This window comes from Macaca nemestrina, chromosome 15 (genome assembly GCF_043159975.1).
Source record: "Macaca nemestrina isolate mMacNem1 chromosome 15, mMacNem.hap1, whole genome shotgun sequence".
NCBI classification, from domain to species: domain Eukaryota; kingdom Metazoa; phylum Chordata; class Mammalia; order Primates; family Cercopithecidae; genus Macaca; species Macaca nemestrina.
This window is the reverse complement of record NC_092139.1, coordinates 82,489,628-82,513,056: the sequence shown is the minus strand read 5'-3', so window position 1 is coordinate 82,513,056 and position 23,429 is coordinate 82,489,628. Positions and strand designations below refer to the sequence as shown.

At 41.7% G+C, this 23,429-nt stretch overlaps 1 long non-coding RNA gene and 1 pseudogene across 2 annotated transcripts; both read left to right on the top strand.

Moving 5' to 3' along the window:
* Positions 1-522: 522 nt before the first annotated feature.
* LOC105466291 (uncharacterized) lies at positions 523-13,642 on the top strand. Of its 2 annotated transcripts, none has more exons than XR_011613825.1 (3): positions 523-608; positions 933-1,051; positions 13,369-13,642. It is a non-coding gene; the product is annotated as an uncharacterized lncRNA (long non-coding RNA). The 2 variants fall into 2 exon arrangements; XR_003014546.2 differs by lacking the exon at positions 13,369-13,642 and adding an exon at positions 10,333-10,403.
* A 1,663-nt stretch (positions 13,643-15,305) lies between these two features.
* Positions 15,306-22,548, top strand: LOC105466285 (C-terminal-binding protein 2 pseudogene; annotated as a pseudogene).
* The last annotated feature ends 881 nt before the right edge of the window (positions 22,549-23,429 follow it).

Sequence of the window (23,429 nt, the reverse complement as noted above, 5' to 3'; positions counted from 1 at the left end):
TCTACTAAAAATATAAAAATTAGCTGGGCATGGTGGAGTGTACCTGTAATCTCAGCTACTTGGGAAACTGAGGCAGGAGAGTCACTTGAACCCAGCAGACAGAGGTTGCATTGAGCTGAGATTGCCCCACTGCACTCCAGTGTGGTGATAGAGTGAGACTCCATCTCAAGGGGGAAAAAAGGGAAAAAAATCGACTCTCATATATGGATCTTGTCCACAGGTGGGTTGGTGACTCTCAACCCAAGATTCATTACATCTGTGAGACTGTAACTCTCCTAAAGGGACACAGCCAGCCAGAGAAGGCTTATTTATGAATCCAGTTCACTGTTGAGATCGGGACTGGTGTACTTAGGCCCAACACACAAATTCTCATACCTGGAATCTGGACATGTGTGATATTGTTCATCTCATCCCTGTAGCTTTCTGCAGGTTGGATTGTAACATACATCTCTGCCCAGCTCCTGAGTGTTTTAGCTCTGTTTCCTGTGCCCAGCTCACGAATGGGATTCTGATACATCACTGAACCCAGAACCTAGGTGATGTGACTCTTATTTCTTGCCTTGGTGCTGCCCACAGGGGACATTGGGACATATCGCTTGGTCTTGCACGTAAGTAATGTAAGTTTTCTGTCTTGCATTAGTGCTACTCACAGGGGCATTGTGATGTGTTGCTGGGCCCCACATCCAGGTTACGTGACTCTTCTGCCTGTGCCCTGTCCACAATGGCCATTGTGACATGTTGCTGCATCCAAAACCTAGATGCTCTACTTCTCCTTCCTGAGCTTTGCCTAAGGGGACATTGTGAAATATCTATGTGCCCGTCACCCATATGATGTGACTCTCTTCTCCTGAGTAGTCCCTGCTTAAAGAAGGGGTTATGACATATTACTCTGCCCAGCACCTAGCTCATGTTACTCATCTTTTGTTTTTTAGGATTTGTTTGGAAGGAGACTGTGACACATTGGTTGGTCCAACTCCTAAGTGACATCACTCTTTTGACTTTGCCCTGCAAGCAGAAAGCATTGTGACACATTACTGGACCCAACACCAAAGTGAGTCTCCTGTCTGAACCCTGCCTATAGTAATTTGTAACATATGGCACTGTGACATGTCTTTCTGCCTGTCAACTATTTGACAAGTCTGTTCTTTTTTAACCAAGGCTTTACCCATAAGAGAGATTGTGACATAATTCTGAACCCAGAAAATAGGTGATGTTTCTTCTGTTTTTTGCTCGAGCCCCACATTGTGACATATTCCTGGTCCCAACACCTGAGGGAAGGGAATCTCCTGCCTGGGTCTTGCCTATAGGGAGCCTTGTGAAATATTTCTGTGTTCATCACCTTAAAGATGTGACCCACATCTTCTGCCTTGGCCATGTTCACAGAAGGGAGAATAAGTTACTGCTAGGCCCAGCACACAGTTCATGTGATTCTGCATCCTGGTCTCTCTCCAGAGGGGTCATTTTGATATATCTCTAGACCCATCACCTAGATGATGTGACACTCCTCTTCTCCCCGAGACCTATCCGTAGTGGAGATTGTGAAATACAGCCTGACACAGCACCTACATGATGGTACTCTCCCCTCATGCCTGGGCGCTGCCCACAGGGGTCATAGTGACTTATAGCTGGGTACAGTCTTCAGGTGGCGTAACTCTCCTCTATTTTTGGGCCCACACACACAGGGCATTGCCACATAGCTCTGCTCCTCTGACTTAGGTGATGTAACTCTCCTGTCTGTTACCTCCTCTTAGGGGATATTGTGATATATTGCTGGGGCCAGAACTGAGTGATGTGGCCTTTTCTCTTGCCTGGGCCCTGCATACATGGTGTATGGTGACATATGTCTAGGTTGAACACATAGGTGATGTAACTCTTCTGCATAGCATAGGTCTTGCCAACGAGGGTATTATGACATCATAACATATTGCTCAGCAAGATGATGTGGGTCTTCTGCCTGAATTCTGCCCACAAGCAGTATTGTGAGACATCTCTGAGCACATCCATCATTTGATGTGACTCTTCTCTCTTACCTGGGCTTTGCCCATAAAAAAGATTATAACATGTCTCTGGGCACAGCACTTAGGTGATGTGATTCTCCACTTTGGCCTGAGTCATGCCCGTGGAAAGAAGAGTAACCTCGTTGACAGCAGCACACATGTGATGTGAATCTTGTACCTGATTTCACCTCACAAAGGTTCTTGTGACACCTCTCTATTCCCAGAATTTAGATGATGTCACTTTCTTCTTCTTCCTGGGACCTGTCCCAAGTGCAGATTTTGGGCCAGGAAATATGTGATGTGACTCTCATCTTATGCCTGGGTCCTGCCCGCTAGAGTGATTGTGACACATAGCTGGGCCAAGCTTCTAGGTTAAGTGACTCTCCTCTTCTTCCTGAGCCCTATCTACAGGTGGCATTATTAGATATCTCTGGGCACCTATAGAATCTGCATACCCAGAGGGCCCCCCAGGGGACAGCAATGGTTATACTATAATTATAGTGTATGAAGACGTTATTAAAGTCACAAAGGAAGTCCAGGTTGGATTGCAAGTGTTGTTGTTGTGGCCCCACTGGTAGCGACATAGCCATTCAGAAATGTTGGCAGGGACAGTTCTTCGAGGTAGTCCATTTCCTGTGGCCTCTGGCAATTTGATGCATAGCCAACATTGACGGAGGTTGGCTTTTGTTGCAGCGGTGGCTACCCAGTTGATGAACTCATTCTCGGCCTCAGACATGATGATCCAGGTACTGATTACTAGCAGACAGGTTATTCTCTGTAGTAACAAAAATGGAGGGGGACATGATATTGTTTTTCGTCTTTAGGAAATTGTACTACCCCTTTATTTTCTGCTCCCATAGCTACAATGTCACCAGCCATAGGGGTGACCTATGTCACCTATGTGATGGACGCTGTATCCATATTTTGGCTCCAGGATTTAAGTGTCCTGTACTAGTGGATCTGAATCTCCCAGTTATGTGTGTAGCCTCTGTTGAGGCAGAGATTTCCTCAGGGGTTAATTGTTAGTAAGGTACCACTGACAATTGACCAACCCGCATCTGTGGTCTTGTAGCAAAAGAATCTGGAGTGGTATTGTATAAAGTGAACTTTAACTGTCCCCGGTAATCACTATCAATTATACCACCATACATTACAATGTGTCTAATTGCCAGGCTTGAACGTGATGTAATCTATTCATCCACACTCAAGTTTGCATTTATGGTGGAAATTTTGGCCTGTCGATCTGCCTGCTGATTGAATAGTCTGTCAAGAGAAAGCAGAGATGCATGAGCATCAATATGGAAAACAGTGATAATGGTAGTGTGCACCAAGATTCAGATATTTTCCCAGTAGTGTTTTCTCCAGACCTCTTTATTCCCAATTAACCATTTGTTTCATTGCCATTCGGGCATCTGGGTAGTAAGACCATATGCTACTGAAAAAGAGTCAGTATACAAGTAACAAATCCCTCTGGCCTCCTCCTGAATAGCTTGGAGGACGGCTACTAGTTCAGCCAGCTGGCTGCTTCCACCCCTGCCTTCATCAGAAATGTTTATTTTTTAACAGGATTATAAGCCACAGCCTCCCATCATTGGGTCCCATCAATGTATTTGGCAGAACCATCAGTAAACCAAGTGTGTTTCTGATACTCTGGGCTTAGTTCTTTAAAGGATTTGCCTCATTGGGCAGGGGAGGTTTCCTTCCATATCTGCAGGACTTGCTCGGTGGTTTCCTGAGTTGGCAGGTTTTTCACATCTTCAGTAAACATGATACCCCTTTTTGTTCCAAATGGTCTTGTACGTACCATTTCCATTGTACGTACCATTTCCATTCACTTTCTTGAGTGTACCCTATCCAATGAGTTTTGAGAGAGCTCATGACTCAAGTCATAATAGGAATTTTGGGCCTCATAGAAACATCATGATTAAAACAAAGGTGTTCTGTTTCCTGTAAAGTCCAGTAGCAGGCCAACAGCTGCTCCTCAAAGAGAGTATAAGTTGTGCCAGCCTCAGGCAGCTTCTGGGTCTAAAACCCCAGAGGCACTCTCTTCCCATTTTGTTTCTGCCTAAGGTTAGCATGTTGATCTAGGACAGTTACTTGCAGTTCTACTGGCCAATCCCGTGAGGGCCATAGATCTAGGGCCAATTGCTCTGCTTGTTTGGCTTGTTGAAAAGCCATGCTCTCTTTCTCTCTCCACTGAAAGTCATAGCATTTTCTAGTGACTGCATGTGGAGGTTGTAAAATGTTACCCAAGTGGGGAATATGATGTCTCCAGAATGCAAACAAGCCAACAAAATTTTGAACCTCTTTTTCAGTGGTAAGGTTGCAAATTCTAGTATTTTAGCCTTAGCCTTTGGTAAAATGGACTGTTTCCCTGTATTCCATAGGATGTCAAGAAACTTTACAGTTTGTGCAGGTCCTTGAATTTTACTAGGGTTAACTTCCCATCTTTGAGATAGGATTTGGGTTTTTACCCACTCTAAGCCCCGACTAGTTCTTCAGTTTTACCCTGACTGGGCCACTCAGACAGCTGCTTTTTTCAGCAATAGGCTAATAGCTGTGATCCTGGTCAGTCAAAATGTAGGCCCAGCATTGTGCCAGGGCCAGTCTGGAAGTCATATTAGCATTTTCATTTTCCGGCTTACATTTCTCTTGTAGCAACCAGTCCCTATCTTGACACATTAACTTATAAGCAGTAACCAACCACCATCCATACTGGGAAATTCCCTCAGCATTCCATTTACCAACTAGGATTCCCTGCAGCACCTCACACACAGCCAGTAGTTCAAAATGCACTAACTTAGATTTCCAATTTTGGCAAAGGCCAGTTCCCTTGGACCATTCAATGACCAAGGGAGAGAACTGGGGGAGTTTCTATCCCAGGATATGGGAAGTCCCCAAGCTTTCAGTCTGGTCCCTGAAACCAAAAAATGGCATGCGTTCACTTTCGGATCCTGTTCGTGACGCCAAAAAATGTTCTGTGAGGGAAACGTGCAACAGAAGAAAAGACACACACATGCAATACCTTTAAGGGTAAACAAACTTTATCCCACGTAAATGGCAATGCAGATATAATCAGCAAATGATACAACAAGCAAATTGCAATTGCAAGGGGAGAAGGGAAAAGAGATACATATATTTATACTCGCCAGACTATGGAGGATTCACCACTAGACTGGGAAGCAACAGCCTGGGCTCCAGAAGTGGCCACTTGTCCGTGCACAGATGAGGAGATATCTCATGAAGCTTTGGTGCAGTCTGGAACCCTAGCTCTTTTTGTAATGAGTTATTTGACATGAAGTCCAGTCAGGAGGGTCCTTCATGACTGGACTCAAAAAATACAAAAAAGTCAACTTGTTTCTTGTAATTGTCTATTGTTTTTCAATAGCTAACATGTAGGAATAAATTGAAATAAAGATTTATCCGAAACAGCACTGGATGAACGCCTCAAGAGTCTCACACAACCTGTTCCAGGACTTGGTGACCATTGTTCATGTCCATGTTCAATTGAGTTAAAATTTAATATTTACCTTTTACTCCACAAATTGTCAAAAATTAATTCCTTCAAATGCAGGAAATTATGTAACTACTCACAAACTAAACTTCTCAACCAAAAGTCATAAATTGAGTACAGAGATTTAAAAGAAAAGAAAAGAAAATCTAACTACATCTGTGTACAGGAGACCTTGTTTATTTATTTATTTATTTATTTACTTACTTACTTACTTATTTTAGAGACATGGTATTACTTTGTTTCCCAGGCTGGTCGCCAACTCCTGGGCTCAAGTGATCCTCCCACTTCAATCCCCTAAAATGCTAGGATTACAGATATAAGCCATCATACTATATAGTAACAAAAACAGACTAAAAGTGGCAAGATGCAGCAAAAAAATTTTATGCAAATGATAACCAAATGAGGACAGACTATGTCACAATTATATTATGAAAAATACTTTTTAAATAACTGTCTTAGTTTATAAAATGTACTATAAATTAAAACTGTCAAAGAAAATAAAGGACAAAATAATAAAATAGTTTATTCACTGGAAACCTATGCAAATTATGTACATTTATATAATTGTGTGTATATATCTAATTATGTATACACAAACACATATATACACCTCACATGAGGATTTTAAAATATGTTAGTAATATCTTGACAGAACATAAGCAAAAAACAGCAATATACTGAATACAATATTTTAATACATGAGTTCTGTAATTAATAATAAGCCAGATAGAATATTAAAAAGAAAACAGAGGACATGAAAATACTTTAAAGCAGTTAGATGTAACAGATGCATAGAGACCACTCTACACAACAACAAAACTCACAATCTTCTCAAAAGTTCATAAAACATTGTCCTAAAAATAACTATTAGGCCAAAAAACAATTTTTAACAGAATTTTTAAAAACTTGAACGTTACAGAAAACCCTTCAAAAACTCAATGAATCCAGGAGCTGGTTTTTTGAAAACATCAACAAAATAGACCTCTCTAGCAGGACTAATAAAGAAGAAAAGAGAGAAAAATCAAATAGATGCAATAAAAAACTATTATAAACACCTATAAGAAAATAAACTGGAAAATCGAGAAGAAATGGATAAATTCCTGGACACATACACCCTCCAAGGCTAAACGAGGAAGAAGTTGAATCTCTGAATAGATCAATAACAGATTCTGAAATTGAGGCAATAATTAATAGCCTAACAACCAAAAAAAGTCCAGGACCAGATGGATTCACAGCTGAATTCTACCAGAGGTACAAAGAGGAGCTGGTACCATTCCTTCAGAAACTATTCCAATCAATAGAAAAAGAGGAGTCTTCCCTAACTCATTTTATGAGGCCAGCGTCATCCTGACACCAAAGCCTGGCACAACAAAAAAGAGATAATTTTAGGCCAATATCCCTGATGAACATCGATGCAAACATCCTCAATAAAATACTGGCAAATCGAATCCAGCAGCACATCAAAAAGCTTATCCACCACAATCAAGTCGGCTTAATCCCTGGGATTCAAGGCTGGTTCAACATACTCAAATCAATAAACACAATCCATCACATAAACAGAACCAACAACCAAAACCATATGATTATCTCAACAGATGCAGAAAAGGCCTTTGACAAAATTCAACAGCCTTTCATGCTAAAAACTGTAAATAAACTAGGTATTGATGGAACCTATCTCAAAATAATAAGAGCTATTTATGACAAACCCACAGCCAATATCATACAGAATGGGCAAAAACTGAAAGAATTCCCTTTGAAAATTAGCACAAGACTAGGTTGCTCTCTCTCACCACTCCCATTCAACATAGTGTTGGAAGTCCTGGCCAGGACAATCAGGCAAGAGAAAGAAATAAAGGGTGTTCAGTTAGGAAAAAAAGGAAGCCAAATTGTCCCTGTTTGCAGATGGCATGATTGTATATTTAGAAAACCCCGTCGTCTCAGCCCCAAATCTCCTAAAGCTGATAAGCAACTTCAGCAAAGTCTCAGGATACAAAATCAATGTGCAAAAATCACAAGCATTCTTATACACAAATAACAGACAAACAGAGAGCCAAATCATGAGTGAACTCCCATTTGCTATTGCTTGAAAGAGAATAAAATACCTAGGAATCCAACTTACAGGGGGTATGAAGGACCTCTTCAAGGAGAGCTACAAACCACTGCTCAGTGAAATAAAAGCAGACACAAACAAATGGAAGAACATTCCATGCTCATGGATAGGAAGAATCAATATCGTGAAAATGACCATACTGCCCAAGATAATTTATAGATTAAATGTTATCCCCATCAAGCTACCACTGACTTTCTTCACAGAATTGGAAAAAACTACTTTGAAGTTCATATGGAACCATAAAAGAGCCTGCATAGCCAAGACAATCCTAAGCAAAAAGAACAAAGCTGGAGGCATCACACGACCTGACTTCAAACTATACTACAAGGCTACAGTAACCAAAACAGCATGGTACTGGTACCAAAACAGATACATAGACCAGTGGAATGGAACAGAGGCCTCAGAAATAACACCACACATCTACAACCATCTGATCTTTGACAAATCTGACAAAAAAAATCAATGGGGAAAGGATTCCTTATTCAATAAATGTTGCTGGGAAAACTGGCTAGCCAAATGCAGAAAACAGAAACTGGATTTCTTCCTTATGCTGTATACAAAAATTAACTCAAGATGGATTAAAGACTTAAATGTAAGATGTAAAACCATAAAAACCTAGAAGAAAACGTAGGCAACGACCATTCAGGACATAGCCATGGGCAAAGACTTCATGATTAAAACACAAAAAGCAATGACAACAAATGCCAAAACAGACAAATGAAATCTAATTAAGCTCAAGAGCTTCTGCACAGCAAACAAAACTATCATCACAGTGAACAGGTAACCTACAGGATGGGAGAAAAATTTTGCAATCTACCTATCTGACCAAAGGTTAATATCCAGAATCTACAAAGAACTTAAACAAATTTACAAGAAAAAACAAACAATCCCATCAAAAAGTGGGCAAAGGATATGAACAGACACTTTTCAAAAGAAGACATTTATGTACCCAACAGACATATGAAAAATTGCTCATCATTGGTCATCAGAGAAATGCAAATCAAAACCACAATGAGATACCATCTTATGCCGGTTAGAATGGGGATCATTAAAAAGTCAGGAAACAACAGATGCTGGAGAGGATGTGGAAAAATAGAAAAGCTTTTACACTGTGGGTTGGAGTGTAAATTAGTTCAACCATTGTGGAAGACAGTGTGGCAACTCCTCAAGAATCTACAACCAGAAATACGATTTGACCCAGCAATCCCATTACTGGGCATATAACCAAAGGATTATAAATCATGCTACTATAAAGACATATGCACACATATGTTTATTGCAGCACTATGCACAATAACAAAGTCTTGGAACCAACCCAAATGTTCATCAATGATAAACTGGATTAAGAAATTGTGGTGCATATACACCATGGAATACTACACAGCCTTAAAAAAAGGATGAGTTCATGTCCTTTTCAGGGACATGGATGAAGGTGGAAACCATCATTCTTAACAAACTATCAGAAGGTCAGAAAACCAAACATCTCATGTTTTCACTCATAGGTGGGAGTTGAACAATGAGAACACGTGGACATAGGGCGGGGAACGTCAAACACTGGGGCCTGTTTGGGAGTGGGAATCTATGGAAGGAATAGCATTAGGAGAAACAGCTAATGTAAATGATGAGTTAATGGATGCAGCAAACCAACATGGCACACGTATACCTATGTAACAAACCTGCACATTCTGCACATTTACCCTAGACCTTAAAGTATAAGATAATATTGAATGTTGCATGCTATAATTTCTGGCCAAAATGTATTAAACTAGACATCAATAACAGAAGAAAATTCATGACGTTCATAAATACATGAAAATTAAACAATTTACTCTTCAACATGCTTTTGTTCAAGAGTTAGAAAACTTAATATTTTAAACTTGTCCATAATGCCCAAAGTGACCTACAGATTTAACACAATCCCTATGAAATTCTTAATTTTATTTTTGACAGAAACAGAAAATGTGACTCCCCAAAGTATACAGAATTTCAAGGGATCACAGAAAAATGGTGGAAGCATTACAATTCCTGATTTCAAAACAAGTTATAAATCTACAGTAATCAAAATAGTTTGTTACTGGCATAAAAACAGACAACTAGACTAATAAAACAACACAAAATGATGTAAACTCTCACATATTTATTGTAGCTTCGCTTACAAAAATCAATAGGTTAAAGCAATCCATACTGCCTTTAACTAATGAATGAATTAATACAATTTGTAATATAAAAACAATAGAATATTACTCAGTTTTTGAAAAGCAGAAAACCTTTTATATACAATAAAAATACAATCTTTATGACATTATGTTAATAAACTAAGCCAGCTACAAGACAGATACTATGTGAATCCACATGTATGAAATATCTAAAGTAGTAACACCCTTAGAAACAGAGAATAAGATGGCATTTGTAAAGGGCTGAACGAAGGAGAAAATGGGCAGTGGTTTCAAGTGTATTGAGTTTTAATTTTGTAAGATAAAAATGTTCTAGAGATACCTCGCATAATGTCAATATGCTTAATAAGTCTAAACTATATAATTATTATCACTGTAAATTATTGTAAAATTGCAAATAATTGCCAATTTTATGTGTTTCTTGTAACAATGTAAACAACAATAATACCTAAGGGAGACAGAGTTATAATGCATTTCAATAATTACCTTCAGGTCCTCGGCAAAACCTGAGTTCTTTCCTCTCGCTTTCCTCCCCAGACAGCGCGAACTTCCCCACTCGCTCCGCACCTTCTCCATCAACTGCGGGTCCCTGGGATCTGTCCGGTCGCCCAGCTAAAGCGCCAGCAGGTCAGCAGTGCGGCCAGCTTCTATACAGGTGCTAGGGGCTGGGGCTCCTGGATTTCTGTGTCCCATTCCACCAACTTCCGCGACAACTTGGGGTCTGTGGTCCTAGCTGCGGCGATTGCCAGGGGTCTGGCGAGTAAGAGGGGTATCCAGAATGAGAAGGAGATCATGCAAGGCCTGAACAACTGCCTGGCCTCCTACCTGGACAGAGTGAGGAGCCTGGAAACTGAGGATCGGAAGCTGGAGAACAAAATCCGGGAGCACCCGGAGAAGAAGTGTCCCCAGGTCAGAGACTGAAGGCATTATTACTTCAAGACCATTGAGGACCTGAGAACTCAGATCTTTGCCAACTCCGTGGACAGTGCCTGCATCATCCTTGAGATTGAAAATGACCATTTTGCTCCTGATGACTGTAAAGTGTGAGACAAAGCTGGCGATGTGCCAGTCTGTGGAGAGTGACATCACTGATAACATCAGTGTCACTCAGCCGCTGCTGGAGACAGATATCGAGGCCTTCAAGGAAGAGCTGCTCTTCATGAAGCACCATGAGGGGGAAGTTAAAGGTCTACAAGCCCTTATTTCCAGCTCTTGGTTGACCATGGAGGTAGACGTCCCCAAGTCTCAGGATCTTGGCAAGATCATGGCAGGCATCCAGGCCCAATACGACGAGATGGCTCAGAAAAACTGAGAGGAGCTTGACAAGTACTGGTCCCAGCAGACTGTGGAGAGGACCACAGTGGTCACCATGCAGTCCCCTGAGATCGGAGCTGCTGAGATGATGCTCAGGGAGCTGAGAAGTATAGGCCATTCCTTGGATATCGACCTGGACTCGATGAGAAATCTGAAGGCCAGCTCGGAGAACAGCCTGAGGAAGGTAGATGCAGATGGAGCAGCTCAACAGGATCATGCTGCACCTGGAGTCAGAGCTGGCACAGAGCCGGGAAGAGGTGCATCAGGTCCAGTAGCACGAGGCCCTGCCAAACATCAAGGTCAAGCTGGAGGCTGAGATTGCCACCTACTGCCACCTGCTAGAAGACGGGGAGGACTTCAGTCTTGGTGATGCTCTGAACAGCAGCAAATACTTGCAAAGCATCCAAAAGACCACCACCCGCAGGACAGTGGAGAGCAAAGTGGTGTCTGAGACCAACAACACCGCCGTTTTGAGGTACTGAGCCAGCAGAAGCAAGGTCCCTTTGGGGAGCAGGAGGCCAATAAAAAGTTCAGAGGTCAAAAAAAATTACCTTCAAATCACAGAAGTGTTTTCTTCACACAAAAGTAATAGAGATTCATTAATACATAGATGTGAAAATTAGGACAATTTCCACAACTACTCACCCAAAGAGGATTTTAAAAAAAATTGACTACCAACTAATAAAAGAAATACACAAGTAATAAATAAAGTGTTAGCAATGTTTATACAGATAGACGAACAGAGAATTATGTTGGCAATAGATGTATGGTTGATTCATATTTGACTTTTTTTCTATACCCTCTTAAAGTGTACACAGTTGGATATAGTCATACAAAATTATAATATATAGGCAGAATCTAAAAATACAGTTAAATGATGTAAGGCAGCCTATCCTAACAAGGAAATACAGGAATATAAAATATTACAAAACAAAATTAAATAAACATTAACCTGTGAAATACCAAATTAAAAAAAGCATACGAGTGAAGAAGACTCTTTCTAGATAACTACAATGTTCAATCATAACTGGGCACCCATAAAGAGCAGATTTTGAATTATTAGCGTATGGTTAGAGTAACAAAATTTCACAACAAATGCATTATCATCTCCCATAAAGAGCATTTAGAAGAAAATTTTTAAAAAAGATTTCAATGATATTACAGACACTTTTTATTATGTTCTTAATATATTACTCTTCTTTTTATACAAATGGAAAGGCTATGATTTATTTTTTATTTTATTTTATTTTATTGTATTTTTTGAGACAGATTCTCACTCTGTCACCCAGCTGGAGTGCAGTGGTGAGAACTCAGCTCACCACAACCTCTGCCTCTGAGGTTCAAGCAGTTCTCTGCCCCAGCCTCACAAGGAGCTGGGATTGCAGGTGCCCGCCACCACACCTGGCTATTTTGTTTTGTTTTGTTTTGTTTTGTTTTTAGTTTTAGTAGAGACGGGGTTTCACCATGTTGGCCAGGCTGGTCTTGAACTCCTAACCTCATGATCCACTGACCTCAGCCTCTTAAAGTTCTGGGATTACAGGCGTGAGCCACTACACCAGCCTATAATTTATTTTTTTAAAAGCAAAGAAAAGCCTTGCATTTTAAAATATGGGAACAACATGAATATTGGAAAATGTGCTATGGAACACTACTATATAATAAGCAATTAGAAATAAATTATACTGTCATTCAGATAAATGCTGAGGAAAGTAAATGGAAACACTAATGATAAGTTTTTCTATGCAGTAAACGTAGACACACAAATGAAAACTTTTCTTAATGTGATGTGCATACTATCTAATTCACTTTTTATATAACACATAAATTCAAGTATGCTATTCTGAAACCCCTGAAGCTAAAATTATGGACTAACTTGGCATAAATAAAAATAGGAGAGGCAAAATGTACAGATAGTAGTCCCATTAAGCTTTATATACAATTAATTAATAAAATAACTCATTAAGAAATAATGTAACAATTAAGAATTTATTCTATTCTTGGCAAGTTTCTAAGTTTTTCTATGGCATTAAGGTCTTTAAAAATTCTTTGAGATGAGTAGATACAATAAACTATTCCTCAGGTGAGGGGCTTGGCCTAGGGAGTTCACATTTCTAAGTTAGTTCCTACTAAGGAAAAGAAAACTTTTTGATCTACCTTACCAGAGATGACAAAAAGAGTAAAGTGAAACAGAAGATTCAACTTTATCATATGCTGAGTTGCTTTGGGCTCTGACAAAAGATTTTTCTGATTTTTTTGCAGGATCACATTTGAAGTCATAGGACTGAAAGTTATGAAGCAGAAACATTTGTCCTTGGTATTTCTGAAATACGTGAACCAAACCCCAATATCTGCACTTTTACTCTCATAAACTTCTGACATGAGGCACAGATTTTTACAAAATAACTTAATATGGAAATCTCGCAAAATATGCAGATTTCCCCAGATCCCCCAAAACAATGGAAAAGCACTCAGACCACAAGGCCTTCACCAGAATAACGGAAAGAAGAGGAGAACTTTGGCTCTCACCGTGAACGCCCTGGAAGATTAGTGGAGGCACAAGGGAAGCCTTAGAATATTGAAGGGCATAGTAAGCATAGAGTAGAAAATTTCCATCTGTGGTAGCAAAAGAAGTAAATCTAGGATTTTCCAGAACCAATTTCATTGAAGTGGAACCTCCAACACCACATTTTTAAAGTTTCCCCCTTGGCCTTTGCACCTCTCATCTTTGTTATTTGTTCATTCTTTCCTGTTGGGGTGATACCTACTATTCTCTGTCTTTTTACATTCCAAAGATATTTCCTTTACTGTAGAACAGGGGCATCCAAGGGAGAATACAGCCACGAGTTCTTAGTCTCTATCTCCGGCATCACTGATAACACCAGTGTCACTCAACTGCTGAGTGAACCAGTAAGGCCCTTTCCTCATCCCCCTTTCCACTTATTACTAGAGACAGAACATAAATGTATGACTGCAGGCTGCTAAAAGCCTAAAACAAAACAGAACCATAACAACCACAAAATAAGGTGGGTTGGAAAAACTTGCTATACAAAGCAACCAGGTCTGGCTTATATTTATCACATTCCTTCTTCTTTCCCAAAACAGCAATTGGGCTCAAGAGAAAATGTTCAACTTTTAGTATTTCCCTCAGTATAGAATGAGAACAGTGAAACATATTTTCAAAGGTTTGGCTTTTTTGGGCTATTGCTGATGATGACTAGATTCTGTCTCCTCCAATAGGGAGTGCTAAAGGAAATGATCGAGTAGTGAGGATGACAATTGATGACTACTGAGAAAAGAAGTTGCATGCTTATCACAGCATCCGAGAAACAAACACTGCAATCAACTGCGGAAGCAAAGGACTACAGTGTCTGGAAAACAATGGGAAAAATACCTGTACCTTAAAAATACACACACAAGCCCAGAGAAGACACATCGAAGACCCTGTTAATGAAGCACCAAAATGTACAGCCTCACTGATTGCTGTATTATCTTGTAGTAAGAAAGTTTGTACATACTACAATACACAGTTGTTTTATAAATTTCTGAGTATCATCAGAAGATTGGGGGGCATACAGAGAAGTCAGAAAACATGTCCCAATTGAAGAAATAAAATAAACCTACAAATATTTAGCTTTTAAAATCTTTGTTGACCTTTAAAGGTCAAAATTTGCAGGTTTATTCTTTTGTTGTTATTGTTGTTGTTGTTGTTACATTATATAATTTAAAAAATCAAAATAATTATCAAAGCTCCTTAATGAGACCGGCACTCCTCCAGTCCCCGGGGCCCTGGCAAGGGAGGAGCCTCGAGACCGTGCGGGACACCCAGGTGGACCCCCAGCCCATGCCCAAAGCTCAGAGCAGGAGCAGGGACCTGGCTGCACCGGGCCAAAGCCGCCTCCACCGGCAGTGGTCGCGGACTCCGGGCGCTCCAGAACTGGGGTCATGATGAGATTTGTTGATTGCGCGATGGTGGCTGAGTTGCAAGCAAACGGGTTTCATCACCTTAAATGGTTTTCAACCAATGAAGCTGTATTCCCTTAAAAAGATGGACAGCCCATCGTGTGAACTATAGAGTTTGTGAACAAATTTATATTGGGTTCATAGTGGCATCATGCACGCAGACTCCTGCGAGTTCCCGTAAGTTCTTAGAGGACTGCTTTGCCTTTTGATCTGAGAGTTGCAAAGTTTGGTGAAGAATGGCCCTTGTGGACAAGCACAAAATCAAAAGAGAGCGATTGGACAGAATTTGTGAAGGAATTGGTCCCCAGATCACAAAAGGCCCCCTGCATCCCCGCCCCGTGGTGGCGCTGCTGCACGGCTGTGACTGCACTGTGTACATGCCCATCCTGAAGGACCTGGCCACCGTGGCCTTGTGTGATGCACAGTCCAGGCAGGAGATTCACGAGAAGGTTCTAAATGGAGCCGTGGGCACCATGATGTACCACACCATCACCCTCACCAGGGAGGGCCTGGAAAAGTTCAAGGCCCTCAGACTGATCGTGTGGGTGGGCAGTGGCTAGGACTAAGGAAGGAGACCACTACCACTTCTGCTGCCCTCCTCCCCCGACCTTGCCTAGTTCACAAGACAGGAGGAAAAACAGAAAGAAACAAAAGTAAGATAAATAGCCAGACAACCTTGGCACCACCACCCGGCCCTAGGAGTTAAAAAAAGTAATAATAATAACATCAACTCCTGACATAAACTACTTATGTTATCTGTAAATCCCGGACACTGTATGAAAAAAAAAAAGCACTGTAAAACTTTCTGTTCTGTTAGCTGATGCACGTAAGTGCCAGCCACGTTTTCCCATGCTTGCTCGATTTATCACGACCCTTTCACGTGGACACCTTAAAGTTGTAAGCCTTTAAAAAGGCCAAGTATTTCTCTTTTGGGGAGCTCAGCTCTTAAGACGCGAGTCTGCTGACACTCCCGGCCAAATAAAAAACCTCTTCCTTCTTTAATCCGGTGTCTGAGTAGTTTTGTCTGCAGCTCCTCCTGCTACATTTCTTGGTTCCCTGACCTGGAAGCAGCTGATTATGCACGGTGGAGGCAGCCCCTTAGGCAGCTTATGCCTGCCCTGTAGAGCATCCCTGCGGGGGACTCTGGCCAGCTTGAGCGATGCGGATCCTGAGAACGCTCCCAGTAGGCATTTGCCCTGGTGGAACTCTCCTCAGAGCAGTGCACAGCAGGCCCCCGTGGAGGATCAACACAGTGGCTGAACACCGGGAAGGAACTGACAATTTAAGTCCAGACATCTGAAACTTGGTAAGACTGGGGTTTGGAACTTGCCCACTCCATTTGAGTGGAAGCACGGCCTGATCACCCATGGCGTGGCTGTACTGGCACTTTGGTTTTTGTTTTTGACTTGACTTGAATTAATTGCTTGATACTTTGGTTTTTGTTTTTGACTTGACTTGAATTAATTGCTTGATACTTTGGTTTTAGTTTGGATTTTGACTTGACTTGAATTGCTTGATAAACAGGCATGCCTTTATTGGCACTTTGGTTTTGGTTCTGATTTTGGTTTGGCTTAAATTGCTTGACAAACAGGTGTGCCTTTAACAACACTTTGGTTTTAGTTTTGATTTTGATTTACTGTCAATTAGATGAGTGAGTGATTTTTTACCCTTTCCTTCTGGTAATGTGAATGTTGTTTTGTCTCGGGAGAAAAAATAGGTCAGACACAAACCTACTCCACTTGGAACTGTGTTAAAACATTTCAAACAGAAAAATTTCAAAAAAAATAAAAGGAAAGTCAGGCCGGGCGCGGTGGCTCAAGCCTGTAATCCCAGCACTTTGGGAGGCCGAGATGGGCGGATCACGAGGTCAGGAGATCGAGACCATCCTGGCTAACACAGTGAAACCCCGTCTCTACTAAAAATACAAAAAAAATTAGCCAGGCGAGGTGGTGAGCACCTGTACTCCCAGCTACTCGGGAGGCTGAGGCAGGAGAATGGCGTGAACCCGGGAGGCGGGGCTTGCAGTGAGCTGAGATCCGGCCACTGCACTCCAGCCTGGGCAACAGAGCCAGACTCCGTCTCAAAAAAAAATAAATAAATAAAAAATAAAAGGAAAGTCATCAAATCATCAAAACTTACTCTATTAAAATGCATGTTACAGAACCTTAAGAAAGGTTTTGCAGGAGATTATAGAGTTAAGTTAACCCCTTAGAGGTTAAGATCTCTGTGTGAATTAGAACTGCCCTCTTTTGGTGTTGGATGTCCCACTGAAGGAACTATAGACAAGGAACAATTGGCCATGTATTTAAGGTGGTGACAGGGATCGGAGGACAACCAGGGTATCTAGATCAAATTCCTTTATATTGACTCACGGTTAAATATAATATAGACAAAACCAGCATAAATTTAGCCCTGTTTAACAGCTTATTGCAAAAAAGCCAAAAGGAAAAGTAAGAGCAGCTTCACCAGCAGACACGGAGTTAAAAAGGGAGTCCCAGAAACAGCAAGAGAAGCTAGTTTTGTGAGAGCTGCCAGAGATCATAGAAATTGTTTCTCCATATGTGCAAGCCTACCCCGCTTTACTGAGGCCAACAGCCCCTCAGAAATGAGATTCAGGAGCTAACACGCCCCAGGTTTCACCTCAAAGGGGGGGATCAGAGCCTTGAGAGGCCAAGGAAGCTAAGATAGTCAAGTGGGCCATCTCAGAGCTGGTCTTGCTCAAGCTATGCAAATGCCTCTCAGGGAGATGCGAGGACCTGTCTATTATAATGACCAGGCACACATCCGGTGGGGAGCAACAGACTTTCATCTATCAGCCCTTTTCAATCATTGATTTACTAAACTGGAAACACCCTAAACCCCACCACCTTGCTCCTGGCAGCTAGAGCCCTAGTCGAGCATGACTGTGTAGAGGTGTTGGACTCAAGTTTACTTTAGCAGACCTGAACTCTGGTACAAGCCTTGGGCATCAGTAGACTAGGAGCTATGCGTGGATGGGAACAGCTTCATCAACCCACAAGGAGAGAGATGTGCAGAATATGAGGTGGTAACCCTGGAACACTGTCGTTAAGCTGGGCTCATTGCTTTAATTCAGGCCTTAGAACTCAGTAAAGGTAAGAGTGTAAACATTTACACTGACTCTCGGTATGCCTGTGTAGCCCTCCAAGTGCATGGAGAATTATATAAAGAAAAAAGCCTGTTAAACTGTAGGAAAAAGGGGGAAAAAAGACCCAGAGAATGCAACTCAGCTTCAGCATTTGCAGAGGTACTGAGAAGCACTTCTGCAGAGGCTAAGAGTTGGTAGAAAAAAGCAAGTAATATAAAAAAGATTCTAGGAATGCTTCAAGGAGCTGACAAGAGCCTAAGTCAGTTTTATAAGAGACTCTATAAAGCATTCTGGCTTTACCCCCCATTTAACCCTGAGACTGCTGAAAATCAGTATATAGTGAATATTTCATTTTTAAAGTAAGCCCATGGTAACATCAAGCAGAAGCTGCAGGCATGAATACCACCTAGTCTATAAAAGTGGCCATCGAGGTGTATGTTAACTGTAACCAAGAAACAAAACTGGGAAAGAGCAACAGAAAAAAAAAAAAAAAAGACCAAGAGTAAGTGTAAAAAAAGAGAAATTAGCAATGTGAGAGGACATGGACGTGGATGTAGATATGAAAGAAGGCACATTAGGCAAGGATTCAAGAGCTAGACAAGGCTAGAGAGAGATTAATGTGTGAGATGTAAAAAGAAAGGACACTAGAAGGGTAAATGTTCAAAAAGACAATAAAGGAAATGGCCAAGGCCACAAGAAAAAGAGGCCATCAGCCAAGGGCTGCTGCACCTTGGAGGAACCAAATACTGATCTGATCAGACTGATAGGAGCTGAAGAATATAAAGACTAGGGCAGACTACGCACCTTCTCATTAGGCTCCCAGGAGCCCATGGTCACAGAAGTTAAAAGCAGGCCGGGCGCGGTGGCTCAAGCCTGTAATCCCAGCACTTTGGGAGGCCGAGACGGGCGGATCACGAGGTCAGAAGTTCGAGACCATCCTGGCTAACACGGTGAAACCCCGTCTCTACTAAAAAATACAAAAAACTAGCCGGGTGAGGTGGCGGGCGCCTGTAGTCCCGGCTACTCGGGAGGCTGAGGCAGGAGAATGGCCTAAAAACCCGGGAGGCGGAGCTTGCAGTGAGCTGAGATCCGGCCACTGCGCTCCACCCTGGGCGACACAGCGAGACTCCGTCTCAAAAAAAAAAAAAAAAAAAAAAAAAAAAAGAAGTTAAAAGCAGTAAGATTCTGCCGTATCTGGATTCCAATTTCTCACTGAAGGCTAAGCCACTAAATAGAGTTACAAAGGGGGGTTGGGGGGAGAAAAACCCCTCCTCTAAGAAACAAACAGGAAAAAGAGCCATACCTTGTGAAAACTTGCTTATAGACTTTACAGAACTGCCCTATGCTGGAAGCTATTGGTACATGCTAGTGCTTGTTTGCTCATTTAAACTAAAATCAGGTTTTTGCCTATAGTCCTCCTCCAAGTCAGGTGCACCCTCACCAAACAAACTAGGTATTTGCCCTATAAGATTTTGTTTGGTCGGCTACCCCCAAATCATAAGTTAAAGATGACCTCCAGAAACTAAAGAAATTAACCTTAAGAAATAAAATGCAGGTTTAAAAACATAACCATAGTGTTCATAATTAAATAAATGAAAATGTCTATAAGCCTGACACCGCTTTAAATCTAGTGACTCTGTTTAAACTAAAACCTAATTTTTCTACAACCCATATAGGATGAGCCCTATACTGTAACCTTGTCCACTTCCACTGCTGTTAAATTTGCAGGTGTTGCGTCTTGGATCCACCACAGTCAGCTAACACCGGCAGCTCAGGACAAGTGGATCGGCCAACAGGACACAGATCATCCAACCCGGCTGATCCTGAGATGAGACCAAGCTGCTGCTGAGGACGACAGCCCTGTTCTGGTCACTCTGGAGGCTGACCAGTCTACGCACAGCTGAAGCTTGAGAACTCATCTAGCAAGTAAATGTAGTTAAAAATCTTAATAGTTTTCCTGCAATACTAACTCTTTTCCTATTGTTCTGTCACTGTGTTCAATCTTCTTCCCAGGTAAGGACCGCTTTTGTCCTTGTGGGATATGAATATGCTGTACATTGTTTTGTTGTTGTTACCCCCCCATAACCATGCTAGAAGAAACACCTATGTAAGGTGTCCCCACTGTACACGTACTGCTTAGGAAACCCAGACCCGTCCAGCCCAGCAACAATCGCAAGGTCTTTCAGTCATTCTTTAAACATATAAATCAGAAGTTACCAGAAACTCTTCCTTTAGCAAAAACAGAAAAAACCTATTTCCTCAGTTGGCTGAAAACATTGCTGACAGCCTGGATGTTTCTTCATGTTATATTTATTAAAAGGCTAATATAAGAGACCAATGGACTTGAGAAGCAAAAGAGTTAATGCCTCAAGATTACTTTAACTAACCCTTTCCCCAAACAGATGCCCCAAGTTCAAGCATCTGGCTCTTAAAAACTTCTGTTATTAAAAAATACTGTGTTACTCACTAAGAAAAAGCTTTTCAGACCCAGTGACAAAACCAACCTGCTTAGAACATGACAAAGTTGATACATGTGCCTGTACAGGTTTAACACAGGTTTGATCCTAGGTCTTCATTTAGAAAATAGTTTCCAGCTATAAAAATTTAAAACCCTCATTATAATTATATCACTGGTAATAGAAACTTGCTTGCTGCTCCCCTGTGTATTACAGTTGTTCCTTCCAATGATAAAAGGTATCGTAGCTACCACAGTTCATCAGAAAACTTCAGCACAAGTGTATTACATAAAACACTATCGCTCTGTCTCGCAAAAAGACTCAGAAAGTAAAAATAAAACTGAGAACTCCCACTAATTACTGAAAATTCTCAAAGTGGGGAATAAGGAAGGAAACCACTACTACTCCTACTGCCCTCCTCCCCCCACCTTGCTTAGTTCACAAGACAGGAGAAAAGAGAGAAAGAAACAAAAGTAACATAAATAGCCAGACAACCTTGGCACCACCATCCGGCCCTAGGAGTTAAAAAAAGTAATAATAATAACATCAACCCCTGACATGAACTACTTGTGTTATCTGTAAATCCCAGACACTGTATGAAAAACAAAAAACAAAAAACAAAAAAAACAGAACACTGTAAAACTTTTTGTTCTCTTAGCTGATGCATGTAGGCCCCAGTCACGTTTCCCACACTTGCTCGATTTATCACGACCCTTTCACGTGGACCCCTTAAAGTTGTAAGCCTTTAAAAAGGCCAAGTATTTCTTTTTTGGGAAGCTCAGCTCTTAAGAGGCGAGTCTGCCGAGGCTCCAGGCTGAATAAAAAACCTCTTCCTTCTTTAATCCAGTGTCTGAGGAGTTTTGTCTGTGGCTCCTCCTGCTACACGACGACGTGGACATCAAGGCTGCTGGTGAGCTCGTAATTGCTGTGTGCAACATCCCGTCTATAGCCATGGAAGAGACAGCGGACAACCATCTGCCACATCCTCAATATGTACTGGAGGAACACTTGGCTGTACCAGGCACTGCGGGAAGGCACGTGGGGTCAGAGTGTGGAGCAGATCCGAGAGGTGGCCTCGGGAGCGGCCTGCGTTGGTTGGGAGACACTGGGCCTCATCGGCTTCGGTGGCACGCAGGAGGCGTTTGCAGTTCCAGTCAAGGCCTTTGGATTCAGCGTCATATTTTACAACCTCTACTTGCAGGATGGGATCGAGGGGTCCCTGGGCATGCAGAGGGTCTTCACCCTGCAGGATTTGCTGTGTCAGAGTGACTGCGTCTTCTTGCACTGCAATCTCAACGAATATAACCACCACCTCATCAATGACTTTACCATAAAGCAGATGAGGCAGGGAGCATTCCTTGTGAACGCAGTCCGTGGTGGCCTGGTAGACGGGAAGGCCTTCGCACAGTCCCTCAAGGAGGGCAGGATACAAGGGGCAGCCCTGGACGTGAATGAGTCGGAGCCCTTTAGCTTTGCTCAGAGTCCATTGAAAGACGCCCCGAATCTCATCTGTACTCCTCACACTACCTGCAACAGCCAGCAAGTGTCACTGGAGATGATGGAGGCAGCTGCCACCGAGATCCACTGGGCCATCACAGGTCGCCTGCCAGGAAGCTTCAGAAACTGTGTGAACAAGGAATTCTTTGTCACATCAGCGCTTTGGTCAGTAGCAGACCAGCAAGCAATTCATTCAAGCATCGTGGGCGTGGCTTCAGGAGGACTTCCTGCAGCCATGGAAGGATCATCCCCGGAGGCATCCCAGTGACTCACAACCTCCCAACAGTGGCACATCCTTCCCAACCGCCCTCTCCCAACCAGCCCACAAAACACGGGGACAATCAAGAACACCCCAATGAGAAATTGCAGAGAATGCCGGCAGATTATCACTCAGATACACTTGGGAAAAAGAGACAGTGACAAATAGATGAAATAAGAGAAAAAGAATCTGACGGTCTTTTTAGCTGATTCTGGAAATATACATCATTGATGTTGCAGTGTTAAAACTACAAGAGCTGGAAAACTGAAGATATCGTTTGCTTATGGAAGCTCTGAAAGACTAGGGTGTGATTTATTAACGATCAACTTCTGTTATTGTGTGTTAAGTTTTTCACCTGTGCATCAAATCACAAATAATAAATAGAACTTTTTCCTTTATCAGTCCCTTGGCCACAGCAGGTCCTGAACACCTTGCTTAGAATGTTGCATCAAGAGTTCAAACATCAAAATAAAAACCATGAAGAAGAAATCCCCATCCTGTGACTTGAGTCCTTCAGTCTACAGGGACTGGTTGTCGCTTTTTGCTAATAGGAAGATTACATTACTAGAAAATGTGGAGTAAGCTGTTTGCCTGTGGTAGACACCTGCATGCACAGGATTGAAGACAGTACCGGCTCCTGTACAGAGAAGCGTCTCTCACATCTGAACTGCATACTGAGTGGGCAAGTTGGTTGTAAGTTCAGTAAAAGCATCCGATAATGCAAGAAAAAAAAAAAAAAAAAGGTGTTTCCTAATGTCACAGGAAACACTTTTAATGCAACTTGTCAGATTGTCTATGAAAAAATCCACTTTTTTAGATACTGATAAAGTCTTCTTTTCTTCAAGTGGTTTTTTATACAAGAACACTTCACATGTATTGGATGTGACTGATTTTAACAAATCCTATTAGATTTGTATCAATTAGTTACATGTTCTATTCATAATCTTTTGTGAATCATTTGTCTTTTTGTTTAAAAAGATAGCCTATTTTGAGCCTTTGCATATGTACATTCCTATTTTTGTGACAAAATAAAAACTATAAA